We start from the raw sequence: 22712 nt of genomic DNA, 5'->3' as shown, positions 1-22712 counted from the left end.
CTTCCTCAAGAGCTATCAAAGGAGGATGTTCCCAGAACCTGCAACCCCTCCCCGGATTCTGTTTTCAGAAAGGTATCCTGTTGACAGATGAACAGACAGACCCACAACTCCAAACGGTTTTCCATAATTTCTTTCCTGCATCCCAGCAAGACAGAAATAGCCTTTTTTTTTTTTAAAAGGATATTAGTTGAAAATACCCATCCATTAGAAAATTTAATCCTGAATATAATAACAGCAGAGAGATTAGCACTCACACAATGTTGGAAAGGAGATTCTATGATGACAGATAGCTTAATTATCCAAAAGATCTTTCACTGCGTGGAAATGGACAAACTTTCATTAGAATTAAAAGAGAAGGATGACTCAGTTTGGGAAAATTGGTGCCATTGGATAAATGATAGGAATAAGGAATAAAATAAATAAGGAATGTAATATATATAGTAGTGTGTGTGTGTGTGTGTGTGTGTATTTTTTTTTCTGAGGTTCTCGTGGGTATTTGTATGTGGATCTTTGGTTATTCGGGTTTTCTCCCGCGTAAGATTGGAAGTATCTAGGCAACGTTTCAATGAAGTCTCATTCATCATCTTTAGGCTTGTGTCTTCAGCTCTGTGCTTCTCAGAGTGATGTGAGCTTGCAGCTGCTTCTTCCTTTTAACTGCTAGTGGGGGTGTGACTTGATTGGGTGGGGGCTTGGCTGTGTTCTGATTGGCTGGTGGCCAAATATATATATATTTGTTTTCTTAAGTTTTCACGGGTACTTACATGTATGGCATTCAGATTTGTTCGGGTATTTTCCCATGTCATGGTAGTTGTGCTTTTAAAGTTGTAGCAACGTTTCGGCAGAATCTCATCTGCCATCATCAGGCTTCTGTATTGTGTTCGTCTGTGAGTCAGACGACTGCATTGTATTTTGTATTTTAATGTTTTAATTTTTCAGTAAAGGTTTATAATAATAATAATAAAAAGAAAATTAATTTAAAAAAGGTACGTAGCTGCTTGGAAATATCCTCTCTGCTTAGAGAAAAAGACAAAATTTGGAGTATTCTACATCAGGGGTCACCAACCTTTCAAACCTCGGGGACCACTAAATTCGTAATTTTAAATCCCGTGGACCAGGGGTGAAATTCAACCACCTTGGCCCATCTCGGGAGAGGTGCTAGGGATGATTTGAATCAGTAAAAAAATCACCCCTGATTACTATTAGTATTATACCAAGGATACTAAGCCTCGCCCACAAAGTCGGTAGGGAAACATTTTGAATTTCATCCCTGCCGCAGACCACTAATATGATCTCCAAATGACTGGCTAGGTGGGTGTGACTTTATAGAGCACTGCACACCAGAACAACTAGACACAAGGAGTTTTCCCCCCGTATGCCATCACTCTGCTAAACAACTATTTCCCACAACACTGTCAAGCTATTTACTAAGACTGTATTACTATTCTTCTTCTCATCTTTCCTATTACCTATCTCCTTCTACTTATGATTATAACCTCATAGCTTATATCTTTATGATTATATTGTTTTATTTTATTTTATTTCCTGGTATGATTTTGATTGCTTATTTGGTATCCTATGACTATCACAGTGGTTATATATATCTATATTATGTTTTATATCAGTCTATTAAATTTATATCACAAAATTATCTAATCTATTACATTACCATGCCTTTTTATCCAACCATTGATAAAACAAATCCCATATCATATAAAATTGCTTGTCTTTTTGTTCTCTAATTTCAAATGTCAGTTTACTCATTTCAGCACAGTCCATAATTTTCTTATGATTCTTGATGAATGTATTTTTTATGTACACTGAGAGCTTAAGCACTGAAGACAAATTCCTTGTGTGTCCAATCACACTTGGCCAATAAAGAATTCTATTTATTCTGTTATTCTTTATTCTGTTGTTATTCTATTATTCTGTTAAATGGGCGCTGTTCATTTAAATAGACATTCTTCCCCTGCTTTGTGAGAGCACTCCCAACAGTCTCAGTTCTGGACTGTTTCACTGATAAAGTTTTGCTGGAATGAGGAATGAAATATCTGCACCACATGTAAACTACACCTCTGTGCAAATCTTCCACAACCCCCCAAAGAAAGTATGCATCCCTGGGTGTGTTCGTGTACATACCAGCAACTGACCTTGACTTGAAGGATGTCTTTTCTTTCCCTAGAGGATAATTTTTGTTTCACAAAAGAAAGAAAAATAAAGATATGCACCACAATCCTTCCAATAAACAACTTTCTCAAGCCAACAGATAACTTTCCCTAAATTTGGCTTAGACGTTCTTCCATCAGAACATTTAGATCAACTTGTTGGAATAGGCTTCAGTTCTTACTCCAGTGACCCCCACTGTTAGCAGGAGTTTGTGTTTAAACTTGTAAGCTGCCCAGACTCATTTAAGTAAATATAAATATAAATAAATAAATAAATAAAATCACGAATACAGTGTGCAGTACAATACTAGACAGCACAGTATCAACAGTAGAGACCTTCAAATTTCTAGGTTCCATCCTATCACAAGACCTAAAATGGACACCTAACATCAAAAATATCATCAAAAAAGCAAAACAAAGAAAGTTCTTTCTGCGCCAACTCAGAAAGCTCAAACTGCCCAAGGAGCTGCTGATACAGTTCTAGAGAGGAATTATTGAGTTTATCATCTGGACATCAATAACTGTCAACCCAACAGGACAGACATAGATTTCAGAGAGTAATTAGGACTGCAGAAAAAACAATTACTACCAACCTGCCTTCAATTGAGGACCTGTATACTGTAGGTCAAAAAGAGGGCTGTGAAAATATTTACAGACCCCTCACATCCTGGATATAAACTGTTTCAACTCCTACCCTCAAAACGACGCTATAGAGCACTGCGCACCAGAACAACTAGACACAAGGAGAATTTTTTTCCCTGAACGCCATCACTCTGCTAAACAAATATTTCCCTCAACACTGTCCAACTATTTACTAAGTCTGCATTACTATTATTATTAATCGTTCCTATTACCCATCTCCTCCCACTTGTGACTGTATGACTGTAACTTCGTTGCTTGTATTCTTACAATCTATATTTACTTCCTCCTAGTATGATTTGATTTCTTATTTGTACCCTATGACTATCATTAAGTGTTGTACCTTATGATTCTCACCAAATATATCTTTTCTTTTTATGCACACTGAGAGCATCTGCACCAAGACCAATTCCTTGTGTGTCTAATCACACTTGGCCAATAAAGAATTCGTTCGTTCATTCATTCATTCATTCAGTACGTATACTTCCTCCTGTCTGCCACAAGATGGCACATTTAGATTGCCTGAACCCAAGAAAGTGTTTCTGGTTTCTCAGAAAAGAAACTTTCTTAAATGAGGAATTGTTGAACGTCTTCTCTAGAAAGGGATAGGATTGGTCCCGGGAAACAGATTCAGCAGGTCTTTTTTTGCAGAATTTCAAACTACCAAAGCTGTTTGATCAAAAGAACCAGTACAAGGAAAAGCACTTTTGTATACGTATCTGTCAGCCTTACCATGCAGACCAGACAAGAAACATGACCAGATGAACTAATTCTACTTTATGGTAAACCTACATTAACAGAATCATGCAAGTCTGAAAATAAAATTCTTCCACTCTCTCTTTTACAGACCAAGAAACTAAGGAAGGTTCTTTCCTGGGCATCTTGCCCTGCCCAAAGTCTTGCTATGGGCTATGATGCCTTTTACCTAACCATTCCTTTCGATGCGGCTCTTTGCCCTGTCTCCCAAGGTCTTTCCCATATACCACATTCTTTCAAGTAATGGGAGTGTTGCTGTTTTTTAAAAAGAAATGTGATATATATCTATGCACCACCTTGAAGAGCCAGACTGGATCCTCCTGGAGAAAATCAATCGATATGATTACTAAGAGTCAATGCCAACATGAAGGCATATCATCAACACCACCATCTTCACCCTCTCCTTCTCCTTATCATCATCATCATCACCATCATCATCATCCCCTCCTCCTCCTCCTCATCTCCTCAATCTCCTCCTCCTCCTCCTCCTCCTCCTCCTCCTCCTCCTCCTCCTCCTCCTCCTCCTCCTCCTCCTCCTCCTCCTCCTCCTCCTCCTCCTCCTCCTCCTCCTCCTCCTCCTCTTTCTCATCATATCATCTTCCCCTTCTATTATATATCATCTCATCTCCTCCTCCTCCTCCTCCTCCTCCTCCTCCTCCTCCTCCTCATCTCTTCCTCCTCCTCAACATCATAATCCCCTCAATCTTCTCCTCCACCACCTCCTCCTCATCACAAATTATAAAATGCAGCAACCGATTGGCAGGCTAAGATTCCTCTCGGTAAGAGTTGTTATTATTATTCAATCCAGTGAACATCACAGTCTAATGAACTGGGGATTCATCCCAATCATTGGTGTCTGAGGACCACAGTCACGAAAGTAGCCCTTTGCAAAAATTGTGGTATCAAGTCCAGTTTAACACTTCCAAATATTTCTGAATCCTTTGGTAGCGCAGCAAGAGCTCCAATTACAGTTGGCATGAGCCTCTTTTCCCTCCTGCCCATCATCTTTTGACCTCGGTTCATAAATTGCAATTCTGGTATTTTCTCCAGTTGTTCCTCATCCATTTGACTGTCTCCAGTACTGGCACATCAATGAACAGAACAGACCTTGTGTGTGTGTGTGTGTGTGTGTGTGTGTGTGTCTGTCTGTCTGTCTGTCTGTCTGTCTATCTATCTATCTATATACACATACACACACACACACACACACACACACACATATATATATATACATGTATGTATGTATGTATGTGTTGTGACTCCGAGACTTGAACCTGATCAGTCAGCAGATGTGGGTTCGAGCGAGGAAGAAGATCAGGCACTGAGATTCGAGCCTGCATTATTAAGTGACTTAGAGGGGAGTCAAGTAGAGGGAGAGGAGTTGGATTTGAGATATGAGCCTGATTTATTGGAGGATTCAGAGTCCATTCTCTCCCCTGAATCTACTTCCCTAATTACACCTCAGGTGTTAACTGTTAATCAGGAAAATGTATCAGAGACTTCAAGTGGTGATGAAACTGCCGGATGCTGGCTGGATGCCAGAACTAGGAGAAGATTGAGACGTCAATCTCAATTAGAAAAGAGACCCCCAGCAAAGGATTAATTAATGAGATCGACACGCCCTCTCTTAGAGGATATAAGGGAGCGTACGAGTTCGTAATATTTGCTGGAAACAAAGTGAATCTTGCCTTGGAAAGACTTGCGTCTGATTTACTGCGTTGTGATTTACGAACTTTACAGAATTGCCGGACAGATTCTAGGAGGATTGCCAAAGGACTGTGATAACAGAGCAATTGAATCTTCTGTCTCTGGTTTTGTTTACGTAAAGTATTTGAACTCTGTAACTTGAAGTTTTCATCTGTGGATACAGGTGGGACAGAACATGTATGTATGTATGTATGTATGTATGTATGTATGTATGTATGTATGTATGTATGTAGCATGTGTTTACACCAGTGATGGGATTCAAAATTTTTTTTACTACCAGTTCTGTGGGCATGGTTGGTGGGCGTGGCAGGGGAAAGATATTGCAAAATCCCATTCCCTCCCCACCCCACTAACCTGCTTTCCAGCTCCGTTCTCCTGTGCAGGGCAACCAAAGGAGACCCAGCCAATCAGCTGGGACTCAATGGGAGGTAGAGCAGAGATGGGGTTGGCGGGGCCAGTCAGAGGTGGGATTGGCCGGTTCTCCAAACAACTCAACATTTCCGCTGCTGGTTCTCCAGAACCGGTCAGAACCGGCTGAATACAAGGTATACAAGCCACCCCCACACCCCAACATTCTTTTGAGACCGGGCATCAGAATTTCATTTTTTAATGTGCGCCAGTGTGTTCATAGGAAAAAGTAACAATAAAGGTTATCTTATCACTTGCCTTTGGTCTTATGTTGTCTTATCTATTTTGCAGAGGTGCTATTCGACTGGTTCGCACCTATACGGGCAAACCGGTAGCAGTTATTTGGCATGGGTCGCCGAACCGGTGGCAATCCCTGGCTGGCCACACCGCCAACCCAGTCGCTCACTTGCGATCGCTCTCCTAGCTTTCCGTTCCCCACGTCCTCTTTCTCCCCGGGAAAAAGGAAGAAATGCATGGACTCTGCAAGTATCGCTTTCCCCGTGTGAGTTAAAGTGTCGGGAGTGAGAAAGAGTGCGGTCTGACAGAGGGGGTGGGGGTGAATCGAGCCTTGGAGCACTCTTGCAACGTAAAAGAATCCACTCAAGCCTTGGAGAAATTTAAAGGAGCTGCTTCCAAAATGCTTGTCTGTTAAGTGCTCTCTCTCTCTCTCTCTCTCTCTCTCTCTCTCTCTCTCTGTGTGTGTGTGTGTGTGTGTGTGAGAGAGAGAGAGAGAGAGAGAGAGAGAGAGAGAAAGAAAGAAAGAAAGAAAGAAAGAAAGAAAGAAAGAAAGAAAGAAAGAAAGAAAGAAAGAAAGAAAGAATCCTAGAATATCTGAGCTATTTTCAGTTAAGGGCAGGGGAGAATATATAGGAAGAGCATGTTTAAAATATATAATTATGTACATAGCTAAAGCAGAAAGAAAAAAAGGAAAAGAGAGAGAGATAAAACTCTGTGCTATTATTTTTAATTGTTCCATTATTTATCATGTGTTAATATTTTACACTGTCCCTACACCTAGAGTGATTTTTCTGCCTTTCTTTTGCCCAGGGCTACCACATATTTTTCAGGGTTTACATGCATTCAATATCAATAGTCCAGAGCACAAAATACACATGGGTTTAACAAGAGTTGAAAGGGACCTTGGAGGTCTTCTAGTCCAACCCCCAGCTCAGGCAAGAAAACTGAGGATGCCAAACTCTGAGTAGAGATCCTGGGAAAGGTGTCAGAATAACAAAATAACACTTAGAAGGGACCTTAGGGTGAACCCTATACCATTTCTGAGAAATGGTTGTCCAGTTTTTTCTTTAAAACTTCCAGTGATTGAGCCCCCAGAACTTCTGGAGACAGGCAGTTCCACTGGTTAATTGTTCTCACTCACAGGAAGTTTCTCCTTAGTTTTAGGTTGCTTCTCTCTGTTCAGTTTCCATCCACTGCTTCTTGTTTACATTCTGCTTCTTTGGAAAATACATTGTCCCCCTTTCTTTGTGGCAGCCCCTTAAAAGCCTGTTGCCTATCACACTCTTGAGTAAAGCATGTGAGCCATTTCCTCCTTTCAGTGGTCCATGAAAGTACATGGACCATTCATTCAGTGGTCCATGAAAGTGCAAATAATAAAGTCAAAAAAGATGAACAACATTTTTACAGAACTATAGATAAGTTGAGGCTGGGTGACAAGGAATGGCTGGGAGGGGAGGGGCCAGATGAAGCACCCCTTGATGTGAATGACATTGAGTTAGCCACACCCACCCAGTCACATGACCACAAGCCACGCCCACCAAATAAGCCATGCCCACAGAACCGGTAGTAAAAAAAATTGAATTCCACCACTGCTATTTTGCTGCTTCTTTCTTCTTTTAAAAATGACCACCCACCTCTGTGGTCTCCAAAACCAGACACTTCCTTTCACCACAAATGTAAAAAATCACGACATACGCTGCATAGCATCCATCTCAACTCTCTAATGCCACAGATTTATGTTTTCATCACAGTGCTCTTACACCGAATATAAAACAACAAAAAGTAGCTCTTAGCTCCCTTTCCAGGAAGAGGCACCTCCTCCGTTGGATAGACATGCAAATACATAAAACATCATGAGGAGAAAAGACTGTGAGAAACCTGTTCAGCTCACAGATCTGGTTTCTTGCTGAAGATGGAACTTTCCTGGGCTAATTTTCCTCCAGAGCTTGGTGTTTTTACCTGTTTATTTTTCACATGTGGGTATGTTCTGCAGGCCGTTGCCAAAGAAATGGAGAAAGGCAACTAATTACAGAATAACAGAGTTGGAAGGGATCTTGTGGGTCATCTAGTCCAACCCCCCACCCAAGCAGGAGATCCTACCCCATTTCTGACAAATGCGAGTCCAATCTCTTCTTGAAAGTCTCAAGTGATGATGCTCCCACAACTTCCGAGGGCAAGCTGTTCCATTGGTTGATTGTTCTCACTGTCAGAAAATTTCTCCTTATTTCTAGGTTGAATCTCTCCTTGGTCATAATTCCTTGCCTGGCCTTTGGGTGCATTGGAAAATAGCTTGGCTCCCTTCTCTCTGTAGCAGCCCCTCAAATATTGGAAGACTGCTATCATGTCTCCCCTGGTCCTTCACTTTACTAGACTAGCCAAGCCCAGTTCCTGCAACCGTTCATCATATGTTTTAGCCTCCAGTCCCCCAATCATCCTGGTTGCTTTTCTCTGCACTTTTTCTAGAGTCTCAACATATGTTTTATAGTGTGGTGACCAAAAACTTTTTAAAACAAAAGCAAGAAATATAAAAAACTGTGCTAGCAGAAGCAAAAGGGAAAGATCCACATATAGCTACATGAATTAGAGTGTGCAGCAGATGGAATTAAGCTGTATTCACTAAGAGTCAGGCCAAGTTTTTAAGCACCTCACACAAGAGAGAAGAAACAGGTGGGAGTGTATAACCCTTGCATTTGATGTCCTTTGCTGTGTGGAAACAAAGATAGAAGGATAAAGCAGGTGTTCAGTGGTATTTCTATTTTTGACAAGGTTAGCAGGTTATTTTCAGTATGTTCCACAAACAACAAAAATGGTTGATTCCACTTCACTCTCCTTAATGTTGTCTGTCACTTTCTGCCCTGGGGGGAAAAGATGGATGACCTGTTATGCTAGCAAGCAGATTTTTGTGTGTGACTGACTATATTTATATTTATGTTTATTTATTGCCTCACAGGTGTTTTTTCCAAAAGGCAACTGGGCTTTCTTGGTGTCTTTCTTGGAAATTGTTTTGCTTCTTATCCGGGAAGTCTCGGCAGTTCTAAATGTTCCACAGACATTTTTCCCTTTTATTATATTTATCATTTTATTATTTTTATAAATAACTCAAAGTGGCAAGCATACCTAATACTCCTTCCTCCTCTGATTTTCCCCACAACAATCACCCTGTAGGGTTGGGCTGAAGGAGAGTCACCCAGATTTCATGGCTAAGGTAGGGCCTGAACTCACCGTCTCCTGGTTTCTAGACCAACACTAGACTAAACTGGTCTGGTAGCATTATGTGCTATCAAATGGGTGTCTTAGTGACTAGATCTTCTCCAGGATGATTGGATTTCAGCCTGGCTTATCAGGTCTTCTGATGGTGTGCAACCATTTCAAATGGGATTGTGTCCATTTGCTGTCTTTGTTTTATTTTTTCTTCCACCATAATGGATTTCTCAAGGGAGCTGGCTCTTTGCATATTGTGTCCAAAAGAAAATAATTTGAGCCTCATGATTTGTGCCTTAAGGGAGAACATTAGATTGATGTGTTCTGTAGTCCCATGGCTTTATTTTCATGGTTATCCATGCAGAGGTGGTGTTCAACTGGTACTGACCAGTTCTGGAGAACCTGTAGTGCAAATTTGGAGTAGTTTGGAGAACTGGCAAATCCCACCTCTGACTGGCCCCACCCCCATCTATTCTCCACCTCCCATTGAGTCCCAGCTGATCGGTTGGGTCTTCTTTTGCTGCCCTGCACAGGAGAACAGAGCTGCAAAGCAGGTTAGTGGGGTGGGGAGGGAATAGGATTTTGCAGTAACATTTCCCTGCCATACCCACCAAGCCACATCCACCAGAACTGGTAGTAAAAAAATTTTTTGAACCCCACCACTGTATCCATGGTGTTCTTCGGAGTCTTCTCCAACACCAAAGTTCAAAACCATTAATACTCTTTCTAGCCCCTTTCTTCATCCATGTAACAGGGAAAATTATTGATTGCACAATTCTTTCTGAGCTACTTAAGTGTAGTGATTAAGGTGTTGGAGTTGGAACAGGGAGACCCAAATTGTTGTCCTCTCTTTTAAGCTGATCCATGACTGTAATAAAGATTTGATTTAGTTAGCCACCTCTTGGGCATGAAGGACAGCTGGATGCCTTTATGTCCATCATTCTCTCCTAGACCTAGCCTGGGAATTTTTTTTTAAAAAAAACCTATGAACTTATACTAAAGCAGGGGATAAATTACTGTGCATCCCTGGAAAACAAAATGATACTTCCTTACTGCAGTCAAAGAGCTGTAAAACAAATTACATATGCAGTACATAAAAAGAACAATTCACAAAACTAATTGGGCACATCGATCAGTTGGCCATGCCTTTTGGACATACTGCAATAGAACTTAGTTGCATTTGGAGTAACAGTGTTATGGATATCTGAAAGTAAAAATTAGAAGTAAAATTAATCAGAAAGACCAAGAAATTTACTTAAAATGGCTGTGTAGTAGTATAAAGCGAACAACATAATAAAATGTGTTTAATGGTTTCAATTGCTCCCTCATTGCATGGAGAAATCTTTCACCCAAATGAAACAAAGTTTTGTACTTTTTTGTACTTTTGGTACCTTTGTGAGATTTTGGACTCTTTTAGACTTTTGGACCCTGTTAGGATTGCAGAATGAAGGTTGTCAGATCAAGACAAGGAGATGAATCCTCTCCTATATTTGGGGTCTGTAATCTTTAAGGGGGAGGTTGTATATTCATTTTTATCATATTTTTCTTTCAACATGGAGTTTATATTTGATATACTTTAGTTTTTACACTTGTCATTTCATTAGGTAATTGAATCCTGCCCAGAGTCACTTTTTGTGCGGCTATGCAAAATTCTTGTGTGGCTATGCAAAATTCATGAATAAATTAACAAGCAAGCAAGCAAGACCAGGAATATACCCTTGGGAAGAAATGCTGGGTGTGTGTGCACTGTAGGAGAAGAGCAGGCAGAGTGAAGCACAGCATCAGTTTAGAGTCATTGCGTTTCCATAAGTGGTCCAAGCCCAATTCTTCCTGAATCCTCTTGACCTTATGTGGCTCCAATTTAGTGTTGGACTTTAGTTGATTAGATTCTTCTACCAAACTAAACTTCTGCTTTCAGAGGTTGTGGGTGCTCTTATCACTGGAGGCTTTAAAGAAAATGCCGAATAGCCATTTGTCTGGAATGGTATAGGGTCACCTGCTTGAGCAGGGGGGTTGGATCTTCTAGAACACCTCCAAGGACCCTTCCAATTCTGCTTTTCTGTTCTGTTCTGTTCTTCTATATAGACTTAAATAAATCTATGCTGCAACCTAATGGATAGTCCTGATTCCTTGTACCTGACAGGCACATACAATAAAGGAGATACATTTGTAAGGACCAGCCTCTCCCCCCACACCCTTCAAAATATAAGAATGAACTCTTGAAAATTTTGTATTTCAAAAGGAATCTTTTTATTGAAGAGGGGTAGAGCAGGTCAAAATTCAAAGCAGGATCTGGGGTCCCTCATGGCATGCAACTAAGACAAAGGGAATTAGAACCCCTCCCCGCAGTCCTATGTGGCTTCCACCAATTCACAGGTGTGAACATGTTATTATCCCACTATCTCTGAGAAAGCAGATAAGGAAAGGTTCCCAGGAGTTATCTTCCGGCACTGCAATCCACATGGCCCCTTCTCCTTTTAAATCCCACAAAGAGGTGGGATTTTTCCAGGCATCTGGGGTGCCAGGCAGCGGTTATAAATCATGTAAAAGGTTATACAAAGCCAATGTAAGAAATAGGATATTTAGGATACACGGAGAGGAAAATAATTAAATGTATCAAATCCAACCCTCCCCCGACTTTCTTCCATTGAAGAATGGCAGATACACAGATCTGACACTCAGGGTTGAAATGAGGGGTCCTTGGTGCTCTCTGAGATTTGATGTTACTATGGATGTTACCAAGCTTGGACAATGAAACATCTGCAAACAAACAATGAAGTTCAGAGAGCTCCAAGGATCCTTTCATGCACATACAAAATGGACAAGAATCTCTTTTTGTACCTGATACCCATACAGAGATATCTCTGCTTCCCACATATCAAGAAGGTGAAGAGACAAATGTAAATCAAGATGGCAATGGGAAGCCAGTAAGCTGATGACTTGTCCAGTCAATGTATTGGCCAATAAAAGATAGAACATGCAACCATATTCTGAGAAACCTTATCACTAAATAAATACAATACATCTATGAGAATCTTCCAGAATTTTCATTTTATTTATTTATCTCTTCCTAGCTCATATGTGCCATCAGCAAAAGGTTGTATTTCCAAGTGTAAAGAAATTTAGAAGGACAAAAGAAAAAGTCCCCAGATTTGGTCATGGTTGGACAGTGGTTGTGATTCTTTGTTACTCCACATTCCATACAATTTTGTGCCTGAGCACTCAACAAACTGGTCAAGAAGTTATTTTTCATTCTGGGCAAAAGGTTAGACACCACATAGCAAGAAAGCTCCTAAGCAAGTGAAAGCAATCTGCCTAAAGACAAAGAAGATATGCTGGGGTATTTCCTTAGCTTTAAAAAAAACCCATCATTTAGCATATGAGGAGCAGAAGAATTATCTGCTCTTCTTCTTCTTCGGAACAACCATGGAATAAGTGGTTTCTCACAAATGATCTCTGGTTGAAGAAGCCATTTTTTCCCAGGTATGGAGCCCTTGAGAGTGGCTCCAGCAAAAAATGGGTCTGACAGGAAGAAATTGAGAATTCCACACTCAGCCCTTGTGAATACCAAAAGAAAGCAGGTGAGTAGCTACTATGATCACAGCAGAGAATACTTGTCTTCTGACATAGGTTTAACTGTTTGCCATCACACTCTCCTATCAATTTCCAATAACTTAATTTCCAGTTGTGTGTGGTGTGGGTTGGAAAGATAAGTTCTCTCCTTGTTTTCTTCCACTGCTAGATAGCTGAAGACGTGTGAAAAACAAGTCTTTGGAGTAATTTATCTCAAACAGAAAAGTAGGACTAGATTCAAGGCAGCTGTAAGAAAAAGATTTGTTCATAGTTATATTTCTTCCCAATGGGAGAAATCTTGAAAAAAAATCTTCAAATGAAGCTCTGGGTCAAATCTGTCATTGGACATTGTTGGGCACTGCCAATGTTGCATCTCGGTCCAGAGGTGTCCATCAATATGTGAAGACTCCTAGATATCTTCTAGTTATTTCATCAATGGTGCTCCACCCTTACTCTCAGTGAGAAGAAGGGAGATGAAGAATAGGAGCCTGGGTGTGCCTTGCTCACTCTGAAAGGTAGCATGGATTGGGGCAGGAAAATGAGTTAAGGAGACCTATAGCATAAAGAGTAGCAGCTAAGCTGAGGTTGTATTGACATTTGATTGACCAACAGCCTCCTAATTTGCCCTTTGCAGGTTTAACAGCAAACAAAAGGTTTTATTTATTTACTTACTTAATCTCAGCCGCTTAGTAGGACAAAATCCTTCCAGGTTTAATAATTTGGTGAAAAGAAAAGAGCAATCTTGTCCCACATAACATTTAAACACATATGAGCATTTACATTGCAAGATTAGCTCGCCACACCTAATAGAGTCAATTTTAAAAAAATCTAGCCATTCTATTTGCACAATATGCTAAACTGGGTTAGTTTTAACCTTTGTTATTTTGTTTTTTGAGAGTGTGTTTTTGTTTTTCTGTTTGTGTTTTCACTGGTGTGGCAGGTTGGGCAAACCAAACCTGTCTAGTTTGTTATGTTTCAACGTATTATTTACACACCTAGAAAATGGATGAATTCAGGAATCAATTAAAGGGTGTCTGGGAAGGCAGTTATGATACTGGAGTGCAAAAGCACAGAAGCAACACTGTTTTGAGAAGGAGGAGAACTCTTAAAAGGTGAATGCAAATGTAGACAAATCAAGGTGTAGATTCATCTGTAGCCAGCATAAAATAGATATAGCCTATTTCTTATCTCCACTTGCCTCTTTTCTCTAAACAGTGAAATGTTTCAGTTATACAGCCCCTTTCCCAAGTTTGGAAGATTATTCACATTTTGCAAAATTGGTTTTTGTTTAAAGCCAGCAAAAGTTTGCATCTCTGACATCCAATTTCTATGGACATCTGACCTCAATGGAGAAAATGAGAAGCCTAGATTCTTTGCAAGTCTCAACTCAACTTTTGGGCTGCTTCACACCACAACCAACCAAGAGATGGTGAGTTTGGCTTCACTTTTTTATTTAAAAGATTTGGATACCCCTTCCCATGACAACTCTGGGAACAGTTTACCATTAAATCAATCCAATAGACTGATAGATCACACACAGAGAAATGGCATATAACATATTTTAATAGTACTTCACATAATAAAAAATTAATACCAATTAAAAATAGAAGAGAGAAAATAAATAGAAAAGAATGAGTAAGTATATAGTAAAGAAAAAGAAAATATATAAAGAAATGACTTCCACTTCATCACAAACAAGTATAAACAATTTTAGTAGCTGATCACAACATTCTCTTAAAAACAAAAAAAATGATCTCTTTTTCCTTTATTTCATCTCTTATTTATAAGCAAATCCTTAGAACTTCATCATTTCAACCCTGATCAGCAAAAAGTCCATTAAGGGTTAGTAGAGATATTTAATTCTGATGAGAGAAAGACCTTATATTTCTTTCTTTTATTTTTTTAACAAATTTGATCTTTTGCCCCTTCAAATAATCTCATGGAACTTGATTTCATTTTTTCTTTGTGCCTCGTGACAAAATTCTTCAAAGTTTTGTCTGGTGCACCATGGATGTTTTTGGACAAACAATACCATTCATCCTGTTTCAAGAATGATGGAAGTTGTAGTCCAACATATTTAGAGAGCACCAAGTCGCAAATGGCTGTGTTAATAGAACTTAACCATTAAATGTGTTTTGTACAGGGTATTTTTTTTTTTTTTGTAAATTTTATTTGAGTTTTCACAAAAAGAAACAAATAAAACATCTTTTTTGAAAGCAGCATAATCCCGGGTTACATTTCTTCATACAGATGCAAATTCAGTTTCATGCTCATTTTTATATTCTATTCCATATCTTACTATTTTACATTTTCTACATGGCTTCTCCCCTCTTTTAATTTTCTCAATTTTATTTTATTTCATCTCAATTAAAAACATTATATTTATATTTTTTGTCTGTCCTGTTTCAATTGTCTATTATCTTTTCTCATTAAACAAAATTTCTCCTGTAGTTACTGATTGGAGTATGACGCCTTTATATCTTTCCCCTAAAGTTATAACACTCAATATAATACATAACTTCCATTCGGATTCTGCTTGGTACATTCTTAAACTACACACAGTATTCTTGAAAAAAAAAAGTAAAATTTATAAATATATATAATTAAAACAACATTCCATTCCAATTCAATTCTATCATTAATATTAATATTCATTAAAGTCTTAACATTTTTCACGTTATTTTTCAATTAAATATCATACTTCTATGGGAACAATTATAAACTTTCCATAGTTAATTCCCCCCCCCCTTCACTTATATTTTATAAAAGATTGACTAATTAAAATGTTCCCGTTCCTTCCTAATTCAATTTTCTCATTTATTTTATTTCATTTACTTTATTCACAAACATTTCACTAAATTACACTAACTATTTTATCCCTCATTCTAATCATATGTTGTTTCCAATTTTCTAAAGTTATTTCTATTACAAATATAACAATACAATTTTATGTACCTTTACAGAATCCCTTTTTCAGTTAGATTTTCACCCATTATCTCTAAATAGGTCCTGTTTCTTTATATCTTGCTCCGGACCTTTGTAACTTCTTTTCCTTTCCTTCTTCCCTCTCTTCTTCTCTCTCCCCTTTTTATCCCTTTGTCTCTCTACCTCTATTTTCCTCTTCTGTATTCCCCTTTTCTGTTGCTTTCCAGTATTATACTTATTTTTTGAATTATTTTTCTTTTCTTTGGTTGTTTTTTTAAGTCTTAAATTCTCCATCCTCTTTCCCCCCTTTCCTTTTTCTTCCCCACATAGAGTTACTTGTTCATTAAAGATGGCTTCTTCTTTGTCCCAGTCTTCTTGTTTTGCAGTCTTTTCTTGTTGTTTCTCATAGTTCCAGATCTCCATTTCTAAGAATTGAAAACGAAGCCAAAAGAACCCTTCCCTTCTTGTGCATCTTCTTTGTACTTTTTAAGTTCCATTTTCAATTCATCCAAAAGTGATGCCATTGTATAAATTTTTAAACAACCACCCAATTGATTTTAGTCATTCAAATATAATAACCAAGAATCCAAAAATCACCAGATAATCCAAATACACGCAAGCTGTTTCTTTTTTGCTCTTTTTTTTCACTTTCTCTTCCTGGGGTTACTATTTACTTGCAAAGTTTCAGTTAAAATGTATCTTTTAGAAGTCTTATTGAAATTTTACTTTAGATTCTTTAAAGTCCAGGCAGTCTCCTCCCTCTTCCAGATCCTGCCCTTATTCTTTTTCTCTCCCTTCCTGCTTATAGAAGAAAAAGGTTTTAATGTTCAGAAATCTTTATTGTCCCTTTGGCATTTAGTTATATTTTCAGCTTAATTGCCTATTGATGCCAAAGCGGATTTTTTCAATTTCTTATTTAGGTCTCTTAGTTGTCAATATAAGGAAGGAGAGAGAAGAAAAAAAAAGCCAAACCTTTCCCTTTTCACTTTCTTTTGCTGCTTCCGACTCTTCTTTGGGAGCGATGTTATTTCTTGTAAAATTTAAATTCCAGGGTACCTTAGTTGCTGCTTTTTCAACTTAGCCCAGTCAGCCAAAACTTTCACTTCTTATCTTCCTCCTGCACATTTTTTTCCGGTTGAGTTCTTCTTTGAGGTGGCCATTTCTGACCACCGCTCCTACCGCCTTCGGGAAAGGGAGTAATGGCCAGCTGAAGAGGAGAGATGCGGCTCTCCTCAACCCTGCTGGCAATCTCCCCACTCTTCACCACCTCTACGGGGTGGCTTAGCCCCGAAACCAGCCAGCTCGGGGTGCTCCAGCGGCGAGCCCAGACAGAAACTGCGCACGATTGCGGATTCCTATTTGTCGCCGAAGCCCTTCAAACCGGAAGTCCTTGTATGGGGTATTTTTCTTACTGTTCCACATATTCTATTGGCACTCTCTTCAGATTTCCATTCTTGTTTCTTCTAAAGGAATTGCAGTCCTATGACTTAAAAAAAACCCCTATATTTAGGGATAATATATAGTTGCTTTTCATATTATGTGGATTTTCTTCCTCTTTGGGATGAATTGAAGGCAATGTAAAAAAGACACAGTTAAAAAAAAGATAATAGAACATTTTCAAGTCACGAAGAAACATGACAAATAATCTCTTTGTAATTATTGCAACACACAATTTTCTTGAAAATGGTTGCTAAATGTCCCATTCGTGTAAGCAGCAGCTCATAGTAACATGGCTTATTCAAGGCTTCGCTGCACACAAACCATGATGTATTAATTGCAGCAGTAAAGATCCTACCACATAACACACCAAAGGCAAACCACATTTTTAACACAATGCTAATTTATTCAGAAATAATTCTGACAGCTCAGGGTTTACTCTGAAATATGTAGATTTAGAGTAAAGGTGGTTAAAAGTTTAAAATATCTTGCAGAGAGAGAATGAAATCCAAAAGTGAATTTGAGGGAAGCAGGGTTTGTAAGCTGCTTGATTGTCATGATGTTTGCTCAAAACAAGTCAGGGAAGGCTGAAGGATAAGATTGGGAACTCGATGCCACAAAATATTTGAAGGACAAAGAATAAAGTTTGCAGAAGTTCAGTAAAATCTGAAATTCTTACTTCCGGTGGTTCCTTGTGACTGGAGAAAAAAGCCAAGTCATGTTTCCTTCAGGATATGAAGACATGTTTATTCTATATTTTGGGGAACAACAGTTCAACTGGAACATATACTAGAATATTTAAAATTGGTAAGTTGATTGTAGCCACATTGGAAATAACACTGGTGGGTTTCGTGTTTATAAGGTGACCAACCGTCCTCCTTTAGGGAGGACAGTCCTCCTTTTGTAAGTTCTGTCCTCCCTCGAAAAGTGTCCTCCTACATGTCCTCCTTTCTGATATTTGAAGACTAATCTGTAAATCTCCATATTTGTTCGATGCTGAGCTGATCTGTTGTGTGTGATGTATTTGTATTTCATCAAGGCTCGGCACAGTGCGGCAAGACGCGATTATGAGACGCATGCGCTCCACACAGGAAAATTGTTTTGAGAGAGTGCGCCGCGCACAAGTGGCTTTGCTTTTTTTCTTCAATTTATTTGTGTCCTCCTTTTCATTGTAAAAAAGTTGGTCACCTTAGTGTTTAAGTCCAAATCCTTTAAAGCAACGGTCCCCAAGCACCCTGGGCCTCAGCCCACTTCTAACGGGCTACACAAGCTGTGACCAGCATGCATGCTTGTGCAGCTCAACTTGTGTGAGGGGCAGGCTGGCCTGCATGCACATGTGCACGCAGCTCAATTTGCACAAGTTGAGCTGTGCACACGCGTGCCAGCCTGCCGCTTGTGCATCCGGTTCCTCTCTCCCCACCAAGCCACAAAAGTTGGTCACAGCTGCTTTAAAGAGAAATTTGGACCGTGTTGCACTACGTACCTATTAGGGGTGGGCTTCAAAAATTTTAGCAATCCGTTCTCTGCCTGGTTGCTGGGTAAGCCTGGCCGTAGTGGGTGTGCCCTTGTCAGCCTTCTGCACCACGATGGAGGAGGGGTATTTTTGCCCTCCCTGGGCTCCAGAGGCTTTTCTTGAGCCTTTGGGAGGGATAAAATGGCCTCCCCTGGGCTCCAGAGACTCTCCGGAGGCCAGAAACAGGCCCATTTCCAGCCTTCTGGAGTCTCTGGGAGGCCCATATTTTGCCCTCCATGAGCCTCCATGCAGGCCCTGTACTTACTTGGCATCCAAAACGGGCTGTGTGAGTGCTCCTAGGAGGGGTGGACAGGGCCAGCCAGGGGTGGGATTTCTGGGTTCGCTGAACTGTGCAGAATCTTAGCTAGAGGATCACCCGAACCCATGCTAACTAGCAGCAGCCCACCCAATACCTACTCAGTTATCTTAATCGTGGTTTATTCAATGTTCTAGGTTAGTTTGTCACACAGAACAATAACCACACAACCACCAGTCACAAAGAAATAAGTGGGTAAAATGTGAACAGTTTGTTTATGATTCAGTGCAGGTAGCCCTCAAACTTACAACTGTTGATTTAGTGACGGTTTAGTGACTGTTTGAAGTTACAATGGCCCTGAAAAAAGTGACTTGCAACCAGAGATGATATTCAGCCGGTTCAAACCAGTTCTGTCGTACCGGTTGCGGAAATTTTGAACCCACTCCTGCTCTTTCCTGTCCTATGTTTCCTTGTTTTTTAGCTCAGCGGATTCGCGTGGAAGAGCAGATTGCCACGTTTCAGCTGAGCTAAAAAACGGCTTACTTCACTAGTGCTGACACAGAAGGTGGTTTTTGAGTGCTGTGCCTGTGCGCAAAGCACACTCTCATGGAACCAGTAGGAAAAATGTGGAATCTCACCACTGCTTGCAACCGGTCCTCGTGCTTACAACCGTCACAAAATCTCCATGGTCCCATGATCAAAATTTGCCTTGGCATGTATTTATGACAGTTGAAAGTATCAGAGTCATGGGCTTGCCATTTAGGAGTTTCCCAGCCTTGACAGCAAAGTCAAAGCTGGTTTCCCTTAGCAACTGCATGATTTCCTTAATTGCAATAATTTGTTTTAACCATGGCAAAAGTTGGGCACGACTGATTTAACAACTACCCTGCTTAGAAACATAAATTCTGGTACCCAATGCTGTTTGTAATTGGAGGGCTCCCTGTGTGTGATGTGAACACAGCTTAATCTGACATTCAACCCCTTCAGTGGGATGTCTCATATTTCCCTAACCTATAACTTGTTAACTATGATTTGTTGAACAAACTACTGTGCTAAGCCTACTCTTGGTTTATAAGGCTACGATGGATGAACCAAGACTTTCATTGAGGTTTAGCATGATATCCGAACCCAATCACATCTCATCAAAATAAGATCCCATCTATTCCTCATCACAAAGATACAGCTTTCGGGAGTGAACCAGGTGTGTAGGTTCTTCAAGCTCCTTTTGGCAATATTATTCTACAAAGATCAATTTTGTCTTGTAAAAGATTGTTGGAGCTGAACTTCACAGTTTTCAGCATGACTTCTCTTATTATTATCTTCTTATTTCAGACTGAAAAGTAGGTTTCGAAGGTATGGAAGATCTTTAGGGATGACAATATAATGTGCCTCAATCTGTTACACTATCTTCACAAGTCATACAGTACTAATTATAATATAAATATGCCGTTCCTCCCTGATCATACTTTGTCTGTGGTTTCCCTAGCGATGAGCCATTTGCAACTGAGGCTTTGTTTTGTTTCTCAACAGTTCTAAAGTAATTTTCCACTTCCTGGGTTGCAAATGCAAGAAAGTCAAAAATAGATAAATATTATTTTGAAAGTCAAAAAGGGGGTTAGAGCACAGCAAATAGAAGAGCATGTTGAAAGGTTCTTAGCCTCCAGCTCTTTCTATATCTGGACAGGTTTTTTTTATTAATTCAATTTGTATGGCCAGCCACCTCACCGTGTGACTCTAAGGCAGTAAACAACATTTTAAAAATAAACACAATTGCAGTAATACTTAAAGCTTAAGTGTTAAAAACTGAAAATACATAGCAGCTGAGAATAACTTGCCCATCATAATTGCTAAATTAATTAAAAGAAAAGGCTAGGTTCCTACATTCACTCATCGAAACTTTGTTTAAAATGTGATCTAACTGAAACTTGGCTTTAAGCCTTGATCTAAACACAACACCTCATAGCACCCTTAAGTTTGCATGTCAAAATGGCCGATTTTTTGCAAAATGATTCTCCCCCCACTTAAAGACAGAAATGGAATCCTCTGCGAAGTAAAATTTTCTCATGTTTATTGCATAACTCTTTTCTCTCCAACTTCAAATATTACCTCCAACTTCAAATATTCAAATATCACATGGCTAAATTTTGGACTCATGGCTAACAAATTTCAGCCATGTAATTTTAGTTTGTTGAGGATGGAAGATGCTTAAGGGTGGAAATTAAAGTGGAAATATTCCCTTTCCTACTTTGCAAAATAGGAAAGGGAAGGAAGGAAGGAAGGAAGGAAGGAAGGAAGGAAGGAAGGAAGGAAGGAAGGAAGGAAGGAAGGAAGGAAGGAAGGAAGGAAGGAAGGAAGGAAGGAAGGAAGGGCTGTGGTTTTTTTTTGATGTTAGTCTTCTTCCAATGATGCCACACATAACAGGGTTTGGGAACAAATTCCAGCTGTATAACAATATCTTTATTCCAAGATAAGTTCCATGTTTTTGAATAAGCTACATATGGCAGAGTTCACACATGGTAGGGATAAGCCACAATCACTAAGTCACCCGGTACGCTAAGCCAAAATCAGACAGAAGATAACTGTTCACATACAAAAGTTGATTACTTTTGCATGCTACGTGGTACAAACTCAGCCATTTTTTTGTAAACCCTGTCTTCCAATATGGTTTACATCAATCTATCCAATTTTGGTTCACTCGACCTGTTGAAGAAATACATATCTTAATACAGCCTGGAAACTCATTCAGGGAATGAATAAAGAACAAGTAAAGCAGGGACATGGTGGCTCAGTGGCTAAGACACTGAGCTTGTCAATCAGAAAGGTCAGCAGTTTGGCGGTTCGAATCCCTAGCGCCGCGTAACAGAGCGAGCTCCCGTTACTTGTCCCAGCTTCTGCCAATCTAGCAATTTGAAAGCATGTAAAAATGCAAGTAGAAAAATAGGGACCACTTTGGTGGGAAGGGAACAGCATTCAGTACACCTTCGGCATTTAGTCATGCCAGCCACGTGACCACGGAGACGTCTTCGGACAGCGTTGGCTCTCGGCTTTGTAACAGAGATGAGCACCGCCCCCTAGCCAGAAACGACTAGCACGTGTGAGGGGAACCTTTACCTTTTAAAGCAGGGGTGTCAAACTCAAGGACACAGGCTGGATCCGGCCCGTGGGCTGCTTAGATCTGGCCCCTAGGGCTGACCTGGAAATATCAAATGACTGTGCCTCTGCCATCCAAAAGGGGCCACGGGGAGAACACACACAACCCCCCGCGGCCCATTTTCAGCCTCCATGGCTTCCTGCAGCACTCTGCCGGTTGAAAACGGGCTGCCGTTTTGGCTGGCAGAGTGCTGCAGAAGGCAGCACCTTCTTCACCTTCTCTTTAACAGCATCTGTCAGCCAGAACTAGGTACCCTCCAAGATCTGGATGGCTGTTCTTCAGAAGAGCCAGAAACACCTGGCTCTTCACCCAGGTCTTTGATGAGACAGAGTGAGCCCCCTCGCATTACTGAGTTTGTCAACTTTTATCTTAATCTTTTTACCTGTGATTGATTTAATTGTAAATTTTTTTATTGTTGTAAGCCACCCAGGGTCATTGGGAATTGGGTGATATATCAACTTCGTAAAGTATTACTAATATGAAGTCCTCCTCTAGGGCTGCGTCCGAGGTAGTAACAGAGATTGATAGACTGTTGGGCAGACAGCTTTTAGAGACATTTGGAGAAATTTGTCAGTTCCTTTATGCTCTGCTGCTATACAAAAGAGTCAAGCCCCATAGCAGCTGGGGACTCTACATGCCTCTACATTATGGAATTGAGATTACTTGTGCCGGAAAGAGAAAAAGAGAAGAGAAAAAATGCATCTGGTGTCAAATGCCCACCATGGCCACGCCCACCATGGTCATGCC

At 40.0% G+C, this 22712-nt stretch overlaps 1 long non-coding RNA gene across 1 annotated transcript in view; it reads left to right on the top strand.

The window, feature by feature from the left end:
* The first annotated feature begins 5636 nt into the window (after positions 1 to 5636).
* The window catches only part of LOC148129747 (uncharacterized), a 280407-nt gene continuing 263331 nt past the window's right edge, over positions 5637 to 22712 (top strand). The window contains exon 1 of the long non-coding RNA XR_015750718.1: positions 5637 to 5692. This is a non-coding gene — a long non-coding RNA (uncharacterized LOC148129747). The remainder of the gene's footprint in view (positions 5693 to 22712) is intronic.

This window comes from Notechis scutatus, chromosome 10 (genome assembly GCF_049901735.1).
Source record: "Notechis scutatus isolate UNSWTSFEM ecotype Mainland chromosome 10, rNotScu1.2, whole genome shotgun sequence".
In the NCBI taxonomy this organism is placed as follows: domain Eukaryota; kingdom Metazoa; phylum Chordata; class Lepidosauria; order Squamata; family Elapidae; genus Notechis; species Notechis scutatus.
The sequence above is the reverse complement of the archived record's forward strand: the minus strand, read 5'-3'. Positions and strand labels throughout refer to the sequence as shown.